Genomic DNA, 6,676 nt, shown 5'->3' with positions numbered 1-6,676 from the left:
AGAGATCAGTGAACAAACAGCAAAAGAACACATAAACAGTGAAGTTGAGAATTTGAAGGCTCTTCCACTCTAACTTAACTCTAACTTCTTAACTCTACTCCCTAAAAAAAATGGACCAATGTACCGTTTTAATATGAAGGAGTTTTCTGTAACAATTTTTGCACATATGTTATACCTGCTGTAAACATCACATTAATATGCTGGATAAGAAACCTGAATATGCCTTTATATTGGATTTTACACCTGAATATGCCAGCTGGAATATGTATCCTGTAGACGTAGCATGCAAACACCATATATGCAGGTTTGTGATCATTTTCTGTCTGCTGTACTTCCAGGTTATCAGCAAAAGAAAAAAAATATGATGACATGATGTGAAGATTACATATTGAAAAAAAGTTGCACTCACATTGTGTCAGATTGATACTGATTGTTTGTGAAGAATGGAGATAATTTTCATATATCCTGCATAATTGTCGTGATACATGAGCATCAGAGCTATTGAACATATTCACCATAGAAACAGCCGCTGCAACACAAGGTCATCTTTAATGACATCATCTGACATCTGTGGCGTTGTTTGGCCGTATTCTTAACGTTGAGAAACGGTAAAGTCTGCAGCGTTATCACTGAGAGATCACAAGTACCAATAATATGAGATATGATTCTCTTTTTTTTTCAATGTTACATACATTTTCTCCAATGATTGCTTTCCAGTGAGTGAGCATGAACAACACCAAACCTGGCTCAACCCTTGACATGATTAAATAATTAGTGTTAAATAAATTGTATACTATTCAAACGATATATATATATATATATATATATATATATATATATTTGCATGGCAGTATGCCATCAGGACAAAACATAGCCTTGAACATCCCCATCTCCTTACAATTATGCCCTTTTTATTTAATCATAACAGACTGATAGTGTATGCTCAAATCAAGTGAAAGACGAGTAACCGCCCACTAACCCGTCTTTCATTTAATACATGAAACAGTGTCAGTGGGCTCTCCTCAACCAAATATAGGTTATCACAACACACAGATCCCTCTCTCTCCGGATTGTACCATCGCACGGATGATTTTTTTACTAGTGCGATGAAAGCCGGAGATGAATACTTCGTCCCTGACCCACATAATGGCGATATATCAGGCTCGGTAAGCGGCGCTCTGTTGTGTTACAGCCCGCTCCTCCGCTGTGCGCTCCCGGTGCGGCGGCAGCTGTTGGCGGCGCACCTTCTCCTGCCGTCTTCTTCCGCCTGGATCCGACTCCATCCCGTCTCCGACTCCATCCCGTCTCCATCTCGCCTCCAGACAGAGCAGTGGAGGGGCAAGGAGAAGCGGCACACGCCGGGAGAGGGGCGACGGAAGCCGTGGAAAGTAAGTAGCTCGAGAGGAGGGAAATGAAATGACAGGGATTCGGTCTTCTTGTGAGGCGAGTCGCTTGAGCGGTTTGACTCACGGCCGAGTTGTGAAGTAACGCTCGTACTTCAGCTAGCAGCGTTTCGTTACTCGTTACTTTCGGCTACACGGTGCACAGGAAGTTCCGAGAAAGTTACCGTTTTCCACTGTAAACTTCGGCTAGTTGTTAAGGCAAGACACAGGGAAGCTAGTGGTGTGATGCGTTTACTACAGGCTAATATTAAAACTACTCTAAAAGAAGGTGACACTTGTTTTGCTAGCTGTGGTTTTAATTAACGTTGGAGTACAGGCCTACAGTAGGCTATACGTTAGCTAACGTTAGGCTAGGGAAACCTTTATGAGGCCAGCCATTGTTTTTATGTAAAAGTTGCTGCTTAATGGTCATTAATGTTACAAATAGAAAGACAAACAGCATGCAATGAAAAATAAACATTTTTAGAGTTGTATGAGATCAATCATTTGAGGAATATTAGTGATAGGGCACCAAATAATATCATAAAGTGAGTGCAACAAGCAACAAAGCCATGGCAAAATACACTCAGTTTTAAGTTTAGTGGTGCTTTTCAAGGCAACCATTTGACCTGTCTGCAAGGTTAACACAGGTGTAATTAATACAATTAATGATGGCCCAGTTCCATTCAGGTGGGCAGGGGCCCTGGTATTGTGAATCCTGGCACACTGGAATGGCTGTGACACAAAATAGAATGAGACCATAATCAATTTTACACCTGTGTTTACCCTGCTATGACATGTCAAGATGGCTGCTGTGAAGAGGGGCCATTAGGTACAAGTAGCTCAACTAACTGTCTAATACAGGCCATCATGAACGTTCTGTTTAGTTGATGTTGCAACTGTTTTAAAGTGTTTAGGCTGTTCTTTCTGCGAAAAGGGGGTTGACAAAGTACAAGAAACAACTTTTGTAGAACACCATACAATTCAACAGCATCACAAATTTCAGCCTCCATAAATTTGAATTAACAACACCAATAAAAACTGTCTCCATAAAAGAATAATGAAATATTTATTGCAGGGCTGTTGGTCCTATAACATTTTATAGCAGGGTGCCCACAATATTGTGGGTTCCATTATCAGGATAATTGTAAATATTATCTTGACTTGAAAATGCAGTCTAGCTTAATTGCTATCATGGTAGAAAAGTGAAAAATAGAGCCTGATTAAAAAAAATAAAAAAAATACGGACTACACATTTTCTTAAATCATCTTTTATTTATGCAGTGGGACATTATGACTTGTTTTTTTTTTAAGATTATAGGATTGTTTTTCTCTAAAAAGGGTTTTCACTAAAAAATAGATGTCTTACCTGCGACCCAATTGAAAAATGGAAAGTGATACCGCTTTGTTTAAGTTACGTTGTAAGCATATTTTGATCATAATCTGACTAATATTGTGAATCATTATTTTGGACAGGATAATTGTGGCATGAACCTTTCGTCCCATGAGTTGAAGTCCTTGTCTGAATATTATTGGATTGTTTACATAATTTGCCATAGCCCAAAAGGTTTTCCCCAGCCCATGAAATGATGATTGATGATGATGGATCTATTGTTGGGGTCCTCGGGACAATGATGACAGTGAATATAAAGACCATCCAGGCCTTATGTGAAAGGTCACATAGTCAATATTCACCACACTTGTTATTCTTCAGTCATTCAAGGTTCAGACTGAGCAGAGACGTACAGAAGAAAGAATGACATTTCTTTGTCTTCCTTTCTCCCTGAGGGTGATTGTCACTCTCCCTTACTGACATACTTTTCTCCAAAGTTGGAAACTCAGCATAACTTACAATTGCATAACAAAAGAAGAGTTAGACATGCACCAAATGAATAGCAACATTAGCATTCATTTTAGCATTTCCCCCTTTTTCCAGTGTTTTTTTCCCCCCTAATTTGTCACGTTTGACACAATGGCCGGCAGCGGAAGCATGTTTAGTAAATACAGCCCGACTGATAAAGGATTTTGAAGGATGATACCGATACAAATGTTTGTTGCTTTAAAAATCTGATATTCCGATATATCGGCCGATATTTTTTTATTTCAGAAACACGTAACAAAACATTAACAGATTTCCCTAACATTAGTTATTTATGAGTCTTCACTAAAATAATATGATAATGCAGTTTAAAATGCCTAATATCGGCCGATAATATCGGCCCGCCGATATATCGGTCGGGCTCTATTAGTAAACAGTGAAGTGTTGCAGTGGTTACTTCTTTTTACTATTTCAAACTCTCAAACCAGGATTGGTGATTGTTGGAACAGTGGAAAGTCTTACTGAGATGGTTTTAATGAGTTTTATTTTGTTTTTCTGTTGCGGTTGACTGCAGTGTCTGACTGGAGTCCAGTGACTTTGAGGAGTGTCAACCTGGTATCATGTTTCCATAACTGCTGATGAGAGCTGGAGCTGATAAATACCTGACTACCAGAGTCATATGTACCGGAAATGAATGTCCATTCTAACCTTTGACTAAAAAAAATCGAGATGTTAGCATTTGTTATCTTGTGGGAAGTGGACTTTTGTGCCTTATTTCTGACCACCTGGTGAATTTAAGTGTTCACTCTCTGAGAAAATGAGTTGTTCCTTTAGCAACTGGATGTTTGGTTCTTTAGTTTGCTAGTCACTAACTTTGGCCATTTGGCATACAGTTGTATTGATAGGACTTTTTTTTGCAGTGGGATTGACAGTGGGACTGAATTTAGCTTTGAAATTGTTAAAACAAATCTATCAGATCGCAGACTATAGAGCTGGACACTTTCGCCTGAAACTAAAATATGCAATTTTTTCACTTCGCAACCAATGTATGACCTTCATTTTTTTGTCTTAAAAACAAACAAGGTATACAAAACGTTACTGTGCTCTGTTGTGTGGAGCTAACCCAATTAACACACCAAATTCCCTTCTTAAAAATGTGTCATTTTAATTTGTCACATTTAAAACTTCAGTGGATCTATTATTTTACTCCATCCATATTGGCAACATGCATAGCAAAATTTTAAAATGTTTGGAAATTTGAAATGAATTGATAATGAAAATCATGAGCGTGCTATTGTCCTGCTTTATGTGAATAGTGTCCTGAGACAACTTGTGTTGTAATACGACACTAAATTGAATTGGATTAAAAACATTTTTAGTCAATAATCTGGACATTGCAATTTTTTTTATCAGAACACTATAAATGAAGGCTGCCATCCATGAAATCATCCACATCTGAGTTGAGATAATTTACCTACTAACCTTCAACCAATGTTGTCGAAGAAGGTAATGATTACTTACCAATCAGAGGCAGGCTGGGTTTTTGCAGAAAGCAGGTGGAGAACACCATCAATGAAACTCCAACAAATAGAAGGCTGCACAACTGACAATGTCTGTGAAAGAGGTCATATGGATGAGAGGACACTTCCACTTTTCCAAATACCTCTCTTGTACACTTATGCCAAACTAAATTATGACTTGTGTGGTAACTGCATACAAAAATGAATTGGAGCACCGAGCACACAAAGGCCAAATTGCCTCCTAATACCAAACATGTACCAGAGAGCAGTAGTGAAGTGTGTGAGCTGCCACACAATGTCTAAGGAAAGCTGTTTCAAAGTTTGTGAATTGTGGACAAACTTTGAGTTAGGGATAGTTTAACTATTAGCAGCCAAGTGCAGCCAGAGAATACCCTTCCTGCCTGAAACTCATCAGTACTATTACAGTGCTCCGCACTCCGCTGCTTCCTGTGGGTTTTCAAGGTTCGTTACCATATCACTGGTTGTTGACAAGGAGTGAAGCATTTAAAAGGCAATTATTTTAAATGGAGGCATGTGCAGTGCACACTCCACATAAAACACAGTGGGGCATCACTTCCAACTAACTATACTGATATACAATGAGGGCAAAACAGCATAAGGGATCTCTCTGATTCTCTCACCATGTACCGCTAGAGGATGAATGAGGGGGAAACACTGGTGTTACTGTGTGATAATGCTCTGTGGTGTAGAGTTTTTAGTGTCATCTTCTTGACTTCACAGATATCTGAAATCATCGAGGGTTTTCTGCCTGGGATTTCAACCTGAAGGTAGACTGGTGTCATTGATTTTCTTTTAGAAGAGACTCACCTCCTCATCTCTTCACCTCCTCTCTCCATACTGATACTGTCCTTTCCACTCCCGCCTCTCCTCACTTTTCACTTTCTTCCTCCCATCTTTCTTGTTTCAATAAGCGTTGCCTTCTTCCGAACTGCACACACTCGTGAGCACCATTTTAGTCAATTGCTGTGCGTAGTGTGCGCTGTAATTTTATGTTGATGCGGTTCGATGCGGCTGCAGTATTAATGTCAGCCTGCTCATTTTCTAATAAGACAACAGGATGGGTCTCCTTCCTGTCAAAGTTAGGAGGAAGTTAAAAACTGATGTAACATACGTCTGTCAGACAGTGTTTTTGGGATGACGGCCCATCTTTCTCTGACAAGGTGAGTGACATTTTTTAAATTTTGAACTGGCAGCAGTGCTCCAAAGTTGCAGTTTGATTGACGACTGGTGGCACATACTTTATAGAATTTATTTTCAGTTCAAGACAATAATTTGCAGCACTGTGCGCTGCATTAGGACACAACTTGTGCACTCTTCACTATAAGCATACACATGTGCTATGTTCTGAGTGGTATTTTAAATTAACCATTATGAAAACCAACAAATTATAGCATTTCTCAGAGTAAATAGCAGTGGGTGAAAAATTGGTTTTATAAGGAACCAAGATTCATATCTTGAATGATTCTGAAATGATTCACAACTTTCAACAATTAATACAAAAATATATTTTTCTTCAAAAGAACCTAGATATTGCTACTGAAGGAAAGTAATCCTACACACCAGGGTGGTCTGTTGGGTTTGGCTCTGCCTCGGTTACTACTCTTGGACTTCGGTCAGGTTCAGACAGAAATATGCGGCCCAAGTTCCACTTCTATTCGGAGGTATCATACATATAATGCCTCATTTCAACTTTACGAATCCGCTGCTCTTACAGGAATAAATAGAAACGGGAAGTCCAATAAAAGTCCACTAAACATTTTAGTAAAAAGTGTTGATTTGTCAAATGTAGCTTGAATGAATAAGTGTGGATATTTAGTGCATGCATTTCAATGTATGTATTTGTGGTTAATCTAGATTATCATAATCTTGAACATCAACTCAAACTCATCAAGTGAGGCTTTCTATGAGAGATTAGTAAAAAGAATATGCTGAAA

The 6,676-nt window shown here is 38.8% G+C and overlaps 1 protein-coding gene across 2 annotated transcripts in view; it reads left to right on the top strand.

The window, feature by feature from the left end:
- The first annotated feature begins 1,006 nt into the window (after positions 1-1,006).
- The window catches only part of klhdc8a (kelch domain containing 8A), a 44,811-nt gene continuing 39,141 nt past the window's right edge, over positions 1,007-6,676 (top strand). For both annotated transcript variants that reach the window (XM_084038399.1, XM_084038400.1), the window contains exons 1-2: positions 1,007-1,388; positions 5,463-5,509. The gene's annotated coding sequence lies outside the window, so the exon portion shown is untranslated. The remainder of the gene's footprint in view (positions 1,389-5,462; positions 5,510-6,676) is intronic.

This window comes from Eutrigla gurnardus, assembly GCF_963514095.1.
Source record: "Eutrigla gurnardus genome assembly, chromosome: 2".
Lineage (NCBI taxonomy): Eukaryota > Metazoa > Chordata > Actinopteri > Perciformes > Triglidae > Eutrigla > Eutrigla gurnardus.
The sequence above is the reverse complement of the archived record's forward strand: the minus strand, read 5'-3'. Positions and strand labels throughout refer to the sequence as shown.